The following is a 19977-nucleotide window of genomic DNA, read 5'->3' on the forward strand; positions in this document are numbered from 1 at the left end:
TTTAGCAGTATGTTATTTAGACTCCATGTATTTATGTATTTTTCAGTTTATTTCTTGTAGTTAATTTCTAGTTTTATATCTTTGTGGTCAAAGAAGATGCTTGTTATGAGTCCAATCTTAATTTATCGATACTTGTTTTGTGGCCTAAAGTGTTATATCCTGGAAAATGTTTCATGTGTGCTTGAGAAGAATGTATATTATGTTGTTTTGGTGTGGAATGCTCTAAAAATATCAATCGAATCCATCTGGTCTAGTGTGTCACTTAAGGTAACTGTTTCCTTGTTTATTTTCTGTTTGAAAGATCTGTCCATTGGTGTCAATGAAGTGTAAATGTCCCCTACTATGACTGTATTACTTTAATCTCTCCCATCATTTCAGCAAATATTTGCTTTATATATTTAGACGATCCTATGTTGGGTGCATAAATATTTACTACTCTATGTCCTCTTACTGGATTGATCCCTTTATCATTATGTTATGTCCTTCTTTATCTCTTATTATAACCTTTGTTTTAAAGTCCATTTTGTCTGAGGTAAGTATCACTACCACAGCTGTTTCCTCATTTTCATTTTTATGAAATATTTTTTCCCATCCTTCTACTTCCAGTCTGTATGTGTCTTTTGATCTGAAATGGGTCTCTTGTTTTCTTATCCATTTGGCTACCCTATGTCTTTTGATTGGAGCATTTAATCGAGGTCATTGATACTCCCTAGCACCCTCTGCTGTGCTAAGATGAGATCCAGTCTTGCCAGTGGAGGTGAGCCTGCATTGAAATTCTTCCTGGAGGACTTGTACATTAGGAGCCATAGCTGCTGTCATGATGGACTGAATGATAGGATACAATTTCCGTAAAGACAACTCTGTGAATCAAAAGCAATGGACATTTGATTATTTTCAATATTGACTGTTAGTAGATTGTAAATGTTCTCAGCACGCAGACAAAAATGGTAGCCGTAGAAGGTCATGGATGTAACTAACCTTATTGTAATAACTTAACAATATATATGTATATCAAATCATCACACTGAACACTTTAGACTAACACAATATTATATGCCAATTATATCTTAATAAAGCTGGAAGAAAGAATTAAAGTTAAAAAGCAATGTTAAATTTTAAAGGTTCTCTTGTACCCATAAAATTAATTTAACCTATATTATAAAATAGTTTTTCTTTATTACCATGAGCTTCTCAGGAGGCCAATGATGATATGAGAATTTTAAGCAAGGATATTACTTTGACCCAAAGCAGAAAATATCACTTCCAAAATTATATGTCAAAAGTGGATTTCTCTCCCATTCTTCACTGAACTACAATACAAAATTTAACTGCAGGCTCTTAGAGTTGTATTGTTCAAAATGAACAATATAAAAGACATAAGTATAAGGAAAGAATACATAAAATTATAAAACGTCTTTGTGTATAAAGAAATGTATTTGAAGGAAAGAGTGATAGTAATGAAAAGTAAAATCGCAGTATACTGATTTAATAAAATACTAAATTACAAGGCATTTATTTAAATATGTTATTTTCATCCATATGTATTTTAATCATTTTTATTTCTTCCTGTCTTTTTAAAACTTAGTTTCAAGTATACAGTTCATATATATATAGTTCATAAAATAATCCCCCCAATTGCACTCTCCCTCCCCTGACCCTCCAGGAGCCAATTATTAATGCTAACTGCATTCCCTATGCTGTGCTCCCCATCCCCGTGACCATCCATCAGCTACTAATTTGTACTTCTTTGACCCTTCACCTCATTCTCCCAGGCCCCCAAACCCCTCTCCCCTCTGACACCAAATTGTCCACTATATTTGTGAGTCTGTTTTTGATTACTTTGTTCTTTTTATTCCTTAGATTCTGCATATAAGTGAATTCATACAGTGTTTATCTTTGTCTGACTTAAATACCTTCTAGATCCATCAAAGCATTCTCTTTTTCTATCCCCTTCCTTTTCATATGTAGGGGTCTTGTTTTCTTATCCTTTCAGCCACTCTGTCTTTGGGTTGGAGCACTTAATTCTTTTTCATTTAAGGTACTTATTGATAGGAATGTAATTGTTACCATTCTTTATTTCTGTTTTTGATACATGTTTTTATTTCTTAAAGAAGTCCCTCCAACATTTTCTATAATAGTGGTTTGGTGGCGATACATTTCTTTAGTTTATTTTTGTCTGGGAAGCTCTTGATCTGTCCTTCAATTCTAAATGATAGCTTTACTAGATATATTATTCTTACTTGTACATCTTGGGTCTTCATCTTGTCCAATATTTTATGCCAAACCCTTCTGTACTGCATAGTTTCTGTTGAGAAATCAGCTGCTAGTCTTATAGGTGTTCTCTTATAAGTAACTATCTGTTTTTCTCCTGCTGCTTTTAATATTCTTTCTTTGTATTTAATCTTTGGCCTTTTAATTATGATGTGTCTTGGTGTGGGCCTCTGGATCCCTGATTTTTGGAATTCTCTGAGCATGTTAGGGTTTTATGTTCATTTTCTTCACCAGGTATGGGAAGTTTTCCATCATTATTTCTTCAAACAGCTGTTCGACATCTTCATTTTCTTCAGTTATTCCAATCAAATATTTGGAGTCTTGATAGTGTCCTATATTCTCCTTATTTTTGTAGTCTTGGTATCTTATCTCTTGCCATTCTGATTGAGTGTCCTGATTGACTTTTCTGTCCCCTAGATAGGCCATTTGATCCTCTTCTTTATTCACGCTTATTCCTTAGTTTATTCTATTTAATATACTTCTAATCTCAGATAATGTGTTCTTCATTTCAGACTGGTTCCCTTTTATAATTTCCATTTTCATTTTTATGTGTTTTATCTCTTTGATGAAGTTCTCACTGAATTTATCTACACTTCCCAAAAGTTCATTGAACATCTTTATAACCAGTGTTTTGAACTCTGCATCTGTTAGATTACTTGACTCTATTATATCTGGATTTTTGTCTTCTGATTCTTTGTCTTCCCATTTTGGCTGCCATTCCGTGTCTGTTTCTATGAACTAAGGAAAGCTCCTAAGTCTCCTGGTCTTATTAGTGTGGATATGTGAAAGGTGTCCAGTGGCACAGTCCTGAGAGGGGTTCAGCTTCAGGCCAAACTTAGCTCAAGCCTCTACCCCTCTGGGACCACCTGTCGAGATTCAGCAAGCAATCCCCAGATGCTGTGCTTATAGTTGCCTCAAAAGGCCACAGCAGAAACCAAGGCGAGGTGCCTCTAGTGTGAGTCTAGGTGCTGCTCAGTAAGTAGCACCTGACTCGCTGAGGTTATAACAGGATATGAATTGGGTGGAGCCACAAGTTGGGGGAGGTAGGGTTTCAGGGAATCCTCTGGGTGAAGGGACATCTGTTATCCAGTTCGATTACGTCACCGCTATGGCAGCAATGTGTCTGCCCATTGGGAGGGTCCAGGGCTCAACAGGCAATGATGAATACTCCTTACACTTCTGTACAGAGCGAGTTTCACCTTGGCCTTCACTCCAACAATGTCTCCCTATAAGTCCCTGGTGCCCACTGCATGCAGTCAAATCAGCACTGGTGCTGAGAGCAAGCAGGTCTATCACTGCGAAAATCTTCTCGTGGATGTGGCCCCTTTAAAAGACTTCTGCCACTGCCACTTGCCACAGCCTCAGTCTCACTCAGCCGCTAGGAACTGGGTAGCCCCATGTCCTTTCCCCGTCCTACCTTCTGCCATTGCAGGGAGCTTCCTTGTATTTCCCCCTAGTTGTATCGCTTGCTTGTTCCTCTAGATCCCAGGTGATCTTTCTTTGCTGCTGCTCCTTGTTTCCGTCACAACTTTGATTTGGTCATCAGAGGGATGAACAGAGCCTCTATCATCTATGCCATTTTTTCCCACTAACCATTCATAATTTTTTAATGGCATAAATCTTGAAGTATATTTCACACTGCGAAATTTCACTTAATTTTTTTTTTCATTTTTTAAATCAGAACGTATGCTTTAAATTAGTATCGGAAGATAGCTTTCTTATAACTTGTGATGAATTTTTATATAATGCATTTTCCAATTATTTAAAACTTAAATAATTATCTAATTCTTATACTACAGTAAAATTTACATCCTGGTACTTAGGGATTACTCCATAAGCTTCTTTAAAAAATTAAAAATTATTTTATGAAGTTTGGATTTACACATATCCTCTTAGCCATTATGTTGTCGATAACTGGTAAAATCGTGAATAACAGGAAATTAAGATTCAGCAATCCTCTATCTCCAGTGTCATCAGACTGGTTTGCTTCCAAGGAATAGCTATAAAAGTCAGTGTGTTTTTTCCTTCTTTTTCTTTGAATTATGAGGCTTTATGTCCATAATGCTTTGTTTTCTTGACATATCTGCTTGAGATAAGAAAACGCCAGCATCATATATAAAATTATTACTAAGCATATTGAAAGATCATATATTTAACTTTTTGAAACATTAAAGTTTCAAATTTAATGTTCTATTAAAGGAAATTGTTTGAAATGCATTTAGTATTTTGTTTGTTTACATGGCAATAGTCAGTTTGATTTGTTTTCAAAGTTGATGAAGGGGATATATTTAAAAGAAATACAGTATTATTTAAGTAAATGACTTCTACTTTATAGCAGTAGGCAATTAAGAACATTAGGATAAGTACTAAAAGGGTTTTAAAACAATAAATATATTTGTGGAATAATAATTTTTTTTTCTGTTAATCTCACTTTATCCAGGTGGAAATTTCTGCAACATGCTTTAAACTAATTTAATAGAATTTTCTATTTTTGTCAAAAACAGAAGTAAACAAAATCTAGTAGCCACATGAAAAATGTATGAATCATTAAAAAAGGAAAAGATAATATGCTAGCTATTAAATTCAACAAACAGGAGATCCTATGAACCAGAAAGGGTTAAGACTGTCAGCTTAGTCTCATTTGCCCAAGGAGAAGAGATACTCCAAAATCTTTATAGTAAAATGGCAGAACATTTGAGATGAACTGTAAGTGGTAAAAAGAATACCTACTGCTTGAAAGCACTTCTTATTATTGAGTGATTCAGTAAGTTTCAAATATTGTCATTTTATGCCATTGTATCAGAAATGAGCTGTGTAGGTAAGATTTCAGTACAGTTGTGATAGGTTCCCTAGCCTGATGTTCACACGAGGAGGAAGTTAGAATTCTGAACATAAGGTAGCATTCCCAACCTGTTGTGCAAGTATGTTATTGAATAGCACAAAGATTTCACAACAATGAATGTTTAATATTTCAGGTAGCCTTAATAGCACATACCAAGTGTAAAAATATAAGATAATATTCTAACAACCACAAAGAGAATAACTCTCCTTTTATAAAGTGGCTTCTGTGTTATATAAATGCAATAAAAATCATGTGTTGCTTCAGTGTTTTTTTTCATTGTTCACACTGTCATTTATTCTTTTTACTCAAAACACTCTTGTTGTGACAATATGTTGCACAAGTTAAATATCTGTGTTTTTCAAATCTTCACATGAAAATAATTTCAGTTTCTTAAAAATTATCAATTAACATTTTTTTAGAAAATGTTCTACAGAACCCAGGTCAGTAGACCATACTACTATGAATTTTTACTTCATATTTTATAGATTTCTTTTTTTTTTACTCTATTTTTCCTGTTTTCCTGGGCCCGTCACATTTCCTGGCAGTTATACTTTCATTTATTTAATTCGTTGTAATATTATTTTACTTATTTTGTTTCAGTTATCCACTTATTCATTCATTTATTCCATACGTGTTTTATTTTTTACAGGGTGTTCAGTTATGTTGACCAACAAACAGACATCTTACTTTCACATACAATCCTTATAATCTAATTAGGTAGATACTGACTCAAAACGTAACACATTATGTGGTCACAGTTTGCTGTTAGTAATATAAGTTTAAATGTGTTCTTTTAGACAGATAATTAAGCTGATTAGAAACATATGCAAAGAAAAGTAATAAGGCACATTATATTTCAGATGGATTGATTGCGACAGGTCCTTTCATTGCACGGAGTCGATGATTAAATTATTCTCCGCCTCACTTTGGAAACACGAGTTTGTCAAATATGAATGGCACCAGTGTATTTATGCTCTGTGGTAATTTCCATTATGAAACAGTTGCTTACAGAAAAACAACATAGTTTTGAAAGCTGAAATCTCTCAGGAAATACGTATACAACCTACTCTTCTGTGACAGTCGAACACGATGCCCTTTATCTGTAAAGTTCCTTCTTCTCCCACTACAGACATTGCTCTGGCTTACCCTTCTATAGATTTCAGGAGGAAATAAGCTCTAAAGCTTGTATGATTTGGGATAGGGGATGCACAGCAATGGAAAATCCCTATCGATTTCTCCCAAAAGTAAAAAGTACAAATATTTTAAGCAGTATTATTTCTCTGCTCTTTTGTAAGCTACGTAGCACGTCTTAAGCTGTTTCTCAGATGACATTTATTTGCCACTGATTGAGGTGAATAGTCTTGCTGAAAAAAAACAACAACAGAATTTCGGTGCTTAGATACTAGCTTCAAAAATCTAAGAACCAAGATTAAACTGGCTGGAATAATAATAGACTGTCAGACTCTAAATACCAACTAGACCAATTCCTTCACTGACCAAACATAGAAAATGAGGTTCAGATAAATAACTTTCCCACATTCACTGAGACGGGCCAGAACAATAATCCTTGTCTCTGCTGCATTCAGATGCCTTCCTTCAAACAATATTTATTTTGTCAGTAGATATATTGCGTTCTCACTGAGGAAATTATTTTATTTATTGCACTCTGTAGTAAGTGGAAATGCGAGGGGAAATATATATGTTTATTTATACATTAGTAATATTTAATAATAGGGACTATGCTAAATGCCTTGACTATATTACCTTAAGAGAATACAATTAATTTGCAATACGATTGCATCTCTATTTAATAATAAATAATAAAAATAAATTTTAAAATAAATTTATGAAGAATACATATAAAAATATTTTAGTATGATGTATTAGGTGAAGAATGTGTGGCTATTTCAAATATTTTATTACAATTCCAATGGGAATAGAAATATATGGGGAAGAAAACTCATGAGATCATTGTAATATAATTGTAAAATAGACATACAGCATTTATATTCTGCTGAGAAACAAGAATATTTGGTGAGGGTTTTAGGCAGTTTCTTGAGTTAAAAAGATTAAAGCAAAGAAAAATAAACATAGATACAGACTTTAAGTCACAAAAATAGACTCATAAGAAACTTAGAAATAAAACAGAAAAGTATAAAATGTCTAGAAGATGAAATAGAAGACCTAGGTGACCTTGAACTTGGCAATGAGTTTTACATAACATCAAAAGTGTAATCCATGACTGAATAAACTGGTCAGTTTGATTTCGCCAAAATTAAAAACTTCTGCTCTGTGGAAGAATGTCAAGAGAATGAAAAGACTAGTTACAGATCGAGAGAAAATATTTGCAGCAGACATATCAGTAAAGGAATTTTATCCAAAACATACAAATGACTCTTAAAACTCAACAATAAGGAAATGAACAATTTGATAAAAATTGGGTGAATGAGTTGAACAGACTCTTCACAAAAGAAGATATGCTTATGGCAAATAGGCCTGTGAAAAGAAGCCCAGCATCAGATATCATTAGAGAATTGCAAATTAGAAGATACCAGTACACACCTACTAGAATGACCAAAGTCCAAAACACTTGACAACACTTACTGCTGGTGAAGCTATGGAGCAGGAGACCTCTTTCATTGCTGGTGAGAATGCAAAATGATACATTCACATTTAGAAGATAATGTGGCACTTTCTTATAAAGATAAACCTAGTCTCTACTACACAATCTAGCCATTGCACTCCTTTGGTAATTACTTCATTGTTTTTGAAAACTTACACAAAAATGTCGATAGTTTTATTCACAGTTGGAAACACTTGGCAGCAACCAAGATGTCCTTCAATAGATGAGCAAAGAAACAGACTGTGTACATCCATACAATGGAATATGCTCTATAGAATAAATGTTTTAAAAAGCCATGAAAAGACATGAAGAAAACTCAAATGCATTTTCTAAGTGAAAGAAGCCACTCTTATGATTTTAGGTACATGACATTCTCCAAAAGGTAAAATTGTTGAGGCAGTAAAAATGTGAGTGGCTACCAGGAGTTCAGGATGGGAAAGCAAGAGGGGAGAGGTTGAAGAAAGAGCACAGGAGATTTGTAGGCAGTGAAACTATTTCGTGTGATAACATAACGCTGGATATTATACCAAAAGACATTATGTATTTGATAAAACTCATAAAATTGTACAACAGAGTGACTGCTAATGTAAACTGTGGGCTTTAGCTAGTAATAGTATATCATCTATTACTTTTTCCAAATATACCACACTAATGTAAATGTTAACAGGAGACACTGTGGGGTGATGAGAGAGGTAGATGGGAACTCTGTGCTTCCTGCTCAATTATTCTGTAAGCTTAAAACTTCTTGAAGAGTCTGCTAGAAAGTATAATTATGTTATTGTCCACATGTCTCTAATTTGATGTGTGCACACATTGTTTCAAGGAAGGTTTATCTATGGAAATGCAAAATTGATACAATAATATTTTTCTTATTTGCAATTGTATATATTTTCATGTATGACTTGTATAATTTGAACCAAAGTAGATTATTGCCTCCCCCACTCTGCTTGTCACAGATATTCCTCTTTTAATGTTAATGCTGTCTCCACATTGTAGTATGTGTTCTATTTCATAGCTATGAAAGAGACACTTGTGTGCACCTTTACTTCTTTTGGCAACTTGATTTTAAAAGGTACACTTCTGGAGCGACATTAAATTCCCTAACCTCCCTCCCCTCTTCCCCACCCAGCACACATCTTTTATTATGGATTAAACATCCGAATAGTAGACATAGTAAAATGAGCATCATACACACATATTACACAGATTTAATGAGTAAGCCCTATTTACTTTCTCTTATTCTTTTGGTTAATTTTTAAAAATAAATTACAAATACATGATTTCATAATTTCAATTATCTCATTAGATATCATCAAAAATATACCCCTAAATATTATCTCACTAACCAAGGTAACGGTAATTTTATTTAATATTCCTAATATCTAGTTTACCGTCATGTTTCCCCAATTGTCTCTTGCAGCTGTTGTTTTTCTAACCAGGATCTGACCCATAACCACGTTTTACAATGTGTCTTTAGGCCCTAAAGCTTTAGTTTAACCCCAAACCTCTGGGTAGTCAAGAGTTTCCTGGGGCCAGGTCCAATGATCACATCTTCCAACTGGCTAAAGAAGCGAAAACGCTTCAAAAACATTGTGTCCTGTGGCCCCAAAGCTTCATGGGAAACGTAGTCTCGAAGGTGTGGGGCTATCGCGGAGCCCTCTGGGAACGGGTCTTCGGCTCTCACTCTGCGCATGTGCATACCCCGGTGCTCTGGTCTGCCTTGTCTGGTCTGAGAGGGGCGCGGTCACAGCATCGCTGGGTGTGTGCGGTAGCCGAGCCTGCACGCCCCCGCCCGGGGTGAGAGCTCTGGGTCACCGAAGGTCATATAGGCGTCCGTCTGGGGTGCGGGAGCCGGAAATCCGGCGGACGGGCAGGTAGGCCCTCCCCTCCTTCGGTCCTGTGTGCGAACGGGGTCCGCCCCTCCAGATCCCGCGGCGCCGGTGGGGCTGAGTCCTGGTCAGGAGAGGGTGCTCCTTGAGGCCTGGTGCAGGGAGCGCAGGTGGCAGGAGGAGAATGCATCTTCATGACGTTCACGATGGACCTGAGGCTACTTAGTAATGTGGTTCGTACAGTTCTTCTGAGAAATAAAGTGTCATTTGCAAAGCATTTTGTCGAATGTTTGTAATCACTGTAAGCAGCTATAAAAAGACTTTGTTCCCTTCGTTTATTTCACTTAATCTTTCTTTAAATCCTCACATTTAATTTTCGTGTATTCGTTTAACAAGCCTACTTGTCGATCTAAAGGCGCCATCTCCGAAAGTGGAACAACTTTCACGGGGCAGAATGATATACCCCAGGGGACACAAGTTGGTAGGTGGGAGAGGTAGGGCGCCGATATAGATAGATTTTATTCCCTATCTCTTTCTCTTCTAATATCCGCCCTGTCCCAAATCTAGAGTTGCGACCTTTGGATTAGTTAACAGAGCCTGTCCTCAAATTCCCAGAGATATGTTTGTGACATGAGATATATATTCTGGGATTTGTGGGTTTTCTTCATAGCTTCTGGGTCAGACTGAGGCTCTTGCACCTTTCTGCGCTGTCCAGACTCTCTCCATCCTCAAAGGCGGCATCTGATACTCTAATGCAGTTTTGGGCCAAATGAAAGGTAATGCAAATAGACAAAAAATATAATTAAAAAATTTAATTAGCAATAGTAAAAATTAAAGGAGATGAAGTTAATTTTACTGATATATTTAATTCAGTACATTTAAAATGTTATTTTGACTTGCGGCACTCTCCACACTTTCATTGTAGTAGTTGCAGGCAGCTAATGGGTACAGTACTGGTTAGTACATTTCTGGTGAATTCCAAAAGGTTTAGAGTGTGGGTTGAAGGTTTCAAATGAAAGAACAGACCCCTCACTAGAGCTTCAGAGCAGAGGCAGAAGTTTCTGGAAAGGAGCAGGTACTGATTTGCCCCACCAGAAGCAGGTCTTGGTCTCTGTATAGCATGAGTGAGACTTGGTGATATGGACACTCCCAGAAGCCACCATAGACTATGTGACAGTGGATACTGTGGACCAACTTGCAGAAGGCAGTAATCTGGATTCGAAAGGGATGGGTGACTGTCAGGCTACACAGAAAAGGGTACTTCTCTGGGTGGCTGGGGAGGACTGATGTCCAGGAAAGGTGTAACCAGCAGGGCTGATGAAATCCTAAACAGCACAATGTTTTCTTTGTTTTTGCCCCGACTCTTCCAGATTCTGAGCTGCTCTCATACCATGTCCATCACCACATGTGACATTTAGAGTTATGCTGATGCCCCCCTCTTTCCTGAACAAAGAGATAACAAAGAAATAATAGAAGGTTTTCTATAATGGACATCTTAGGAAACCCAAAATTTGGGGGCCACAAGTTAATGATTTTTTGTAGAGTCACCCAGGGCAGAACCAAACAGCAGCACAATGCTGTTTACTAGCAGTTAAGTAATAAAACATTAAGACATCGTTTTTAGAAACTGCAACCAGTTTGGGACAGAAAAAAAAATATTTCTTCCATAAAGCACCCTATCTTAATTTCAGAGTTTTCTGTGAAAACTCTAACTCAAGCTGTAAAGATAACAAGAACTGGATTAACAATATAGCCTGAGTAGTTTTTTGGCATTAGTTTAAATGAAGGTTGAAGGTTTCACCTCTGGTGTATCTAAATGTGTTTAACCAATCCTTTGTTTTACTACATATTTTAATTTTTTTGTTTGAATGCATCAGAAGGCATAAATTGTTAATTTGTTGACAAAAAGTGTTTGCCATAGTGAAAAGGCAAGGTTGAGCCCACGTAATCATATCAGACGTGCACATGTTTAGGTGGTGCTGCCTGTGTGGTTCTTCCTGTTTCGTCTCAAGAATGTTAAAGGGACATTATCCCATAGGGAAGCTTATTCTTCAGCTGGTATTATGAGATTTTTAGGTTTATGATTAGAGGCAGTTTAGTCTTTCTTATGACCCCATTTCTCTTTCCTCCTCTGCAGTGGAATCTTCACAGGTTTGTTTGTTTGTTTGTTTTACCTTCTTCCAAGAGCAATAGAAAATGAATATAGCTCAGGTGAGTTCAGTTTTTTAATAACCTGTTTGTTTTACAGTGGACTTTATAAGAACTTAAGCTTAAGTAGAGGTAGATCAGATGAATTCAGAGAACATGTAGAAATACAGAAGAATAGCAGAGCAAAGGTGGCTGTGGATATAAGCAGGTTCTCATATTACAAATTTACCAAATTGGAGCTCCAAAATTATTTCTGAGGTTTTTGATCTGCATGTGAGAATGTTAGATAGTACTTCTTTAAAGACTGACATTGGAAAGAAAATAAAGCAAACTTCATAGTATGTAAAGAGAATTGATGACAAAAAATATCTTTGTTGTTTTCAAGTTTAGGTGATCTAGTTAACATCTTTCCATTAATAACTCTAAAATAATATACTTGTTCTGCAATAAAAGCAGAAGACTCAATGCTAAATGTAAACTCCATCAATACTATATTTTTCAGAAACTCAAACACAGTAGTCGAATTAATACAGTTTACTGAAAAATCACCTGAATATCCGTAAAATTACTCCGCACAAGTATTTTGAGTACCTATGATATTCAAGTTGCTTATGTGACAGTTTAAAATTCTGTTTTCTTTCAAATATTTCAACACTTTACATTCATACTTCAAACCTCTGCATGATGCCTTAGTTTCTCTCCCCATGTGCCTGTGATCTAGAGATCAGTCTTGATTACAATCAGATCCAGTGGGTCTCGTCTCATCCTTTCTTTACTTGACTTTCCTATATCACTTACCTCTACTTCTCACTCTGTTCTTCAGGAAAGTTTCTCTGTTAGTGTCTGTGACACCTCCACTAGCTCTGTCCTTCCCCTGTTGCTATCTTCATAGAGTCACCTTCTTTCCCTTGTCCTTTCATATGGCTCATCCCCATTTTCATCCTTGGCCCTTTAATCTTTATTGTCTTGCAATAATTCATCCTCTCTCATTATTTTAAAGCAGTCTTGATGAGATCGAATTCGTATACCATGATGTTTCACCCATTTAAAGTGTAAAATTCAATGATTCTTTAAAAAAGTGTATTTGCAAATATGCGCAAACACCACCACAGTCGATTTAGAGCATTTTCTTTCTATTTTTACTAAAAAACAAATTTTATTTTATATATCACTAGCTATGAATTTTTTTCATTAGTTATTACGTAAATGCTACCTTGTGCCATTATTCAAGTATTCTGACCATTTCATGTTTATAATTCACTTCTTTATTTACAGAATTTTCATGATTTACATAAGTATAGTATATCTGTCAGTGAAGGTTTAACATTGAGATGCAATCTAATATCCATAATATCTGATGATTTGCAGATAGCAATGTAGAAGAGTTGTATTTTTATCCTTTTCATTTGGGTCACCTAATAATAATAATAATTATTATTATTATTATTAAGATTTAGACATTGTAAATCTCTAAAGATTTTCCAATGCACTCATAGAAATGATTGCAGGCAGAAAGATTTTCAGAAATAACTTCCATGTCCACACCTCGTTGTAATTTCTGTACCATTTTGTTATCCAGCTGCTTTCCTTTGCATGCAAAAGGAGCCCAGATGAGGGAAATGTTTTGCTTGATTTCTTTGGTGTCCAGGACTTGCTGCTGTTCTTTATTTTTCTTCAACCTGTTCATTATAAATTTAGCTTGGCATTTCTGTTTGATCTCTTTGACTCTCTTCATACATGAGTAGTTTGATTCCACAGCTTCACTGGCATCTTAACAGGTTCTACGTTTTTCAAAATCAAATGAATTATCCACGGTAAGCTTTTTATCAGCTACTTTACAGAATGCTTTAGTCCACCTGAGTGTTGCGCTTCTTTTTAAAGTTTTTATGACACTTGGATTTACAAAATGTGAACAACTTGCAGTCGTTGTGGAGGAACATCATGCTGTGGCCAGGTATATGGACACTGAACAGAAATAACACTTATGGATATTCATGTGAACATGGGTGCGGTCCTATCACCCAAATGCTGAGCAGTTCAGAGCACTTACATCACCTTAAAAAGGAAAGTAACTCTGTCAACTTTAAGTCTCCCATGGCCCCATTCCTCCCAAGCCACTAGCTACTATTACTTTACTTTGTCTCTAGATTTGCCGAATCACTCCCTGTAGTATTTCGTGTAGGGCAGTTTTGCCTTTGATGCATTCTGTTTTTGTTTATCTTAGAAAGTTTTAATTTTTACATATTTGCTGGGTATTCTTGGTTGACAACCCTTTTCTTTGAGCACTTTGAATGTCCTCTCACTGCCTCCTGTCCTCTGTTTCCTGATCAACTGTTATTGCTGTTGCACGTGATGAGTCATGTTTTCCTCTCTGCTTTCAAGATTGTCTTTTTGACAGTTTGATTATCATGTGCCCAGGTGTGGCTCTCTTACTCCAAGTTTATCCTTCTTGAAGTTCATTGAGTTTCTGGTATGTGTCGATTGTTTTCATCAAATTTGGAGACTTCTTGGTCATTATTTTTTCAAATATTCTTTCAGGGTATGTCTTCTCTTTGTCTGGGACTCTCATTATGCATTGACTTGTAAACTTGATGCTATCCCATAGTTATTTTTCATCATTTTTTCTGTTTCTCACACTGCATAATTTCAACAGACATATTATACAGTTTGTTCATTCTTCGACTTGCTCAGATCTGTTATTGAACTCCTCTGGTGAAAGCTTTGTTTCAGTTATTGTACTTTTCAGCGCTGAATTTCTCTTTGATTCCTTTTTATTGATACTCTTTACTTAGTGAAATGTTGTTCCTATCTTTTTGTTTTATCCTTAGACATTCTTTCCTAGAGGTCATTGGCCATATTTAAAACAACTGATTTAAAGTTGTTTCTTTGGAAGTCTAACATCTCCTTCCTTAGGAACAGTTTCTTTTGATTATACTTTTTCTTGCATATGGATCTTACTTTCTTTTTTTTTCTCCCTTGTTTAGTAGTTTTGTTGTTGTTGTTGTTATTGTTGATAACTGGACATTTAAAATAACATAGATGAGGCAGCTCTAGAAATCATAATGTCTCCCCTCCATAGGGATCATTCTTGATATTTATTTGTTCAGTGACTTTTCTGAACTAATTCTGTAGAACCTATTTTTTTGTGGTCTGTAGCAGTAGAATTTTCTTCAGAAGTTTCATTAAATGCCTGGAACCAGTAAGTCTCCCAGTCTTTGCTTCAGGGCTCCTGTGCATGTGAGGACATTCCTTCAATGTTCAGTCAGGCAGTTTATAAGTCTGTGGTAGCCTTTACTTCTTTTTTATGCCAAACCTCATAGTCACCTAGAGGTTAGGGCCTTTTCATGTCTTTCCTGAGCATGCTGTCAGCCCTGGGCCTATACATAGCTCTATGCATGTGGGTAGCCTTTTAGATTTTCAGGAGTATATCAGAGCTTTTCAAAATCATTTTTTGCCATCTCATTCTTCAGCATTTCCTGTTTTAAGCTTCTTGATCAGGCCATTGTTTGCTCCTGCTGTTACCCACCACTTCAGGTAGCCACTAAGTTAAACAAATGCCTTTAAATGTCCGGCCACATGCTTCTGAAGATGAGACTTTTCACATACTATATGAGCTCCAAGTTACCGCACATAAAGATATCCTTGTAGTGGGGTCATTCATTGAACTACCAAACAGGCCAAATGATGACAGTTTTCTGGGAATGATACTTTGATGGAACTCCAACCCAGTTCTGCCCTTCATGTAGTTGCCAGGCTGTAGGTGGGAGCCTGTGGATTCTCACACTATGGCAGAGTTTGAGAGGGATGGGGACAGGGTATATTAAAATGACACAACATCACTATACTTAGAGTGATTCATCCAGTTTTCTTGTATACTTCCAGAGATTGTCTTAGTTAACTTCTATAATTTTTGCCAGTTTTTACATTGTTTTTGTGGAAGAGAATTTTCTGGGATTCCTACTTCACCATTTGCACTTCTGTCATTGTTAGCTTATTTTCTTTTTTTTTTTATCCAGCTGTTTATTAAGTCACATATTAAAGAGATCGGCAGAAATAAATAAAAAACAACAGTTTTCTCACTAATTTTTTAGTTTTGGAAAATATAGATAAACTTTATTTTATTTTTTATATTAAAATAAACTTAATGAGGGGACCTTCTGTTCTTTTATTCATTTGTTCTAGTTCCCAGCTACTGGCACTGAGCTTCACTCAGAGAAGGTATTCACTTAGTCAAACTGAAGACATGAGTGAGGATATAATTGGATACACAATACTGGAAAAAAAGGTGTTTCTGTCCTCTTGTCTCTTAATATACTTCCTTTTCTTTCTACTGTTTACTTGTGATAAGAACACTTAATATGGGATCTGCCCTCCTGACAAATTTTTCCGTGTACAGTGCTGTAACATTCACTAGTGGCATCATGTTGTGCAGCTGATCTCTAGAACTTAGTATTTTGTACAAGTGAAACTTTTTACTCATTGAGCAGCAACTCTCACATCTCCCTCCTCCAACCCCCTTTGAAGTCTTTGTTGTGGAAACTTTCTCTATTTTCAGTTTTCAATACTCTACCCCCTCATGATTACACTATTACCTTCAGAAAAGTTCTTCTCTGGCTTTGTGGCCTGTACTTTTTCTGCCAGCCTCCTTAATATTCATGGCTCCTCAGATGCTGTTTCTGGTACTTTTTTTTTTTTTTTTGTCCAATCCCTATGTGCTCAAGTTGCTGTCTGACTGTTTCTGTTAATTTCAGTTACCACCTAAATTGCTAGTATCTCCTTAATGCTTGTCTTTGTCCTAGACCACCCTTCTGTGTTCTAAAACCACACATAGTTTAAGGGACAGTTCCAGCTTTTTGTTCCACAGACACGTCGGTAGCAACATGAACAGATCCGTCTCATGAAATCTTCTAAGATATTTTTTTTTGTATGTCTTAAATATCGGTATTTGGCACCAGCATTCAAGAAGCTGCTCATACTGCTAGATTGGGCAGCTAATTGGTTGCTGCTTCTGCTGATTAGATCTTTATATTTATATCTGTTGCTGTTACCTCAGTGTAGGCGGTGTTCTCATACTGGTCTGTTCGATTCCATCTCCTAAGTAAGTCATCCTTTGTTCTCCATGAGCTCTAGATTTATATATCTTTATACATTTATTTACACATAAGTTCAATCATGTCTGAGATCTCCACAACTTACATGTACTGTTTCCTTGGCTCCCATTGTTTATGGTATTGATGTCCTTGGAGGGACTGAACATCTTGGGATTCTCTAGACTTCTCAAGACGACCCAGGGTAATCCCTTGGGATGTAGAAGAGTTGTAGAAACTCTTAACATTGAAATTTTTCATGAATATAAATGAATTATGGTACATTAAAAACCCTCTTAACTAATTAACTCCAAAGTTAAATACAAATTATGGCCAGAATAGACAGTCTTTATATCTATTTGTTTTAGAGCTTTAAACATAAACAGGAAAATAGTAGTTCTCAAAGGTATTTACTCTGTCACCTAATTCTGAACTTTGAACAAAATGTATTATTGCAGAGATCAGTGTCATTTGAAGATGTGACTGTGGAGTTCACCACAGATGAGTGGCAGTACATGGGCCCTGCTCATAGGACCCTGTACAGAGACGTGATGCTGAAGAACTATAGCCACTTTGTCTCCATGGGTGAGCAGACCTTACTATGTGACTCCCCATGGGATTCAATTCCTTTTTGTTCTAATCAAAACATGGACCCTTTGTAGAGATTAATGTTGTTCAGGCTTTTAAGAGGCCTGGGTAATTGAAAGCTTTAGAGAACAGAAACGTTTGTGTCATTGCTTTCCCATTGAAATTTGCAAAAGGGTACTTTCATTTTGCTCTTGCTGCTATATCTTTCTCCACCTTCAGAATCTGAAAAGCACGTGGATCTGGTCTATATATACCCTCAATAGTTACGTTCACAGGGTATTGCTTTATCAAACCCCAGGTGATCTTCAAGTTGGAGCAAGGTGAAGAGCCCTGGTCCTTAGAGGAAGAATTCCCAAACCAGAGGTTCCTAGGCGAGTGAGCACAGACAAAAGGAAACTCCTGGTGTAGTTAGACTTTTGAAAGTTTTTTTTCCTTTTAAAAAGCTTTATTGAGATGCAATTCACATAGCATACAATTTACTCACCTAAAGCATATAATTTAGTGGCTTTTAGTATATTCATAGATATATGTAAACATCACCACAGTCAATTTTCTTCACCTCAGAGGGAGAGACACCATGCCCTTTAGCTATTATCTCCTTATTCCCTGCCGCTTTAGCTCTGGCAACCACTAATCTACTTTCTATCTGTATAGATTTGGGTATTCTGCACATGTCAGTGGAATCACACATTATGTGTTCTTTTGCGATTGGTTTCTTTCACTTTGCATTACAAGGTTCATAAGGTGGTATGTATTAGTACTTCATCCTTTAATGGCAAAATAATATTCCTTTGTCTGGATATACCACATTCGTTTGTCCATTCATCAGTCTGTGGACATTTGGGATTCCACCTTTTGGCTGTTACTGAGTAATGCTGATGTAATCATTCATTTACAAGTTTTTGCATGGACATATGCTTTTATTTCTCTAGACCATATAGGTAGGAGTGGAAATTATGGCTTATATGATAACTCTGTAGAACTGCCAAACTGTTTTCCAAAGGGGCTGTACCATTTCATAATCCTAATGATGGCATATGAGGGTTCTGAGTTTTCCACATCTTCACCAGTACTTAATTATCTCACTTTTTGATTGTACTTATCTGCGTGGATGTGAGGTACTATGTCATTGAGGTTTCAATTGGCATTTCCGTATTAGTCAGCTGGGCTGGCATAACAAAATACCATAGCCTGGGTGGCTTAAGAAACAGAAATTTATTTCTCAGAGTTCTGGAGGCTGAAAGTCCAAGAAGAGGGTGCCAGCAGGATCAATTTGTGGCAAGGCCTGTCTTCCTGCCTAGCAGACGAGCACCTTCTCACTGTGTCCCACAGGGTCTTTCCTCTGTGCACTCATGAAGAAAGGAGTCTGATGTCTCTTCCTGTTTTTATAAGGATACCAGTTCTACAGAAGTAGGGCCTCGCCTTTATCACCTTAACCTCTGTTACTTCTCTAAAGGTCTTATCTCTAAATATAGTTATATTGGGGGTTAGGGCTTCAAAATATGAATTTGAAAAATAATGGAGTCCATAACAATTTTCCTGATCACTAATGATGCCAAGCATTTTTTTTTCATGTGCTTATTGGCCTTTGTCTAATCATACTGACTGGCTAAAAAAGAAATACCTAAATAAGTAAGTAATAAAAGAATGGTAAATTGTTAAGTCAGTAAAAATAAATAATTTCGGGTTTAATGGCCTGTTTTCATTCAGGTTCGTATTTAGGCAATAATTCACTAACTTCAAAGAAGGTTGGGTCGTGCAAGAGTATTTTCATAACTGCACTAAGCAGTATGACATCAATGATCATAAAACAAAATATGGATTTCTAAGACCTTAAAATTCACTTGGATTAGAAGATCATACTAGATAGTAAGTCTTCACTTTATGTTGTCAATGGGGTCCTGGAAATTGATTTTATGCAAAATGACCTGTAATAAAACCACCTTCATTACAGTCTAACTGATACAAACAAGAGCTAAGTTCCTAGGGCAGAAATATCATCAAATTTCTAAATAAAGATCCAAGACACTTATAATATTACCATTGATGTAAATCTGAACTAGACATACATTTAAGAAAGATTAATCATTGTTATCTAACCCGTTTATTCCAGATCAGTTTTGCAGATGGCCAAATCCTATCCCAGCAGCTCAGCTCAAGGTGGGAACCCACCCTGGAAAGGATACTGTTCCATCTTAGGGTCCATTCACACACCACACACACTCAGACTTGGGGCAATGTAGACACACCAGTTCACCTAACATGCATATCTTGGAATGTGAGAGGGAACTTGAGGACCCAGAGAAAATCCACACAGACGTGGAGAGCATGCCAACTCCACACAGACTGTGGCCCTTGTGGGGAATTGCCCTCCTGACAAATTTTTTTCTTCTCATCAGCATTGTAACGAAACGACATTTGATGAAAGGAAGTTATTTGAGGACCTGCTGTACCTCATCTGATTAAATAATAAATACTGTGGAATAGTCAGTCAATACATATGGCTATAGAGGATATAAATGATATTTGTATTAAAGTGAACTATATACTTGTATATGTATATGCCGAAATCAAAGGACAAGCCTTTTA

General features: G+C 36.3%; 1 pseudogene; it reads right to left on the reverse strand.

The window, feature by feature from the left end:
• Window positions 1-13001: 13001 nt before the first annotated feature.
• Window positions 13002-13813, reverse strand: LOC118600359 (annotated as a pseudogene).
• Window positions 13814-19977: the final 6164 nt, after the last annotated feature.

Source organism: Rousettus aegyptiacus, unplaced genomic scaffold (assembly GCF_014176215.1).
Source record: "Rousettus aegyptiacus isolate mRouAeg1 unplaced genomic scaffold, mRouAeg1.p scaffold_m13_p_3, whole genome shotgun sequence".
NCBI classification, from domain to species: Eukaryota; Metazoa; Chordata; class Mammalia; order Chiroptera; family Pteropodidae; genus Rousettus; species Rousettus aegyptiacus.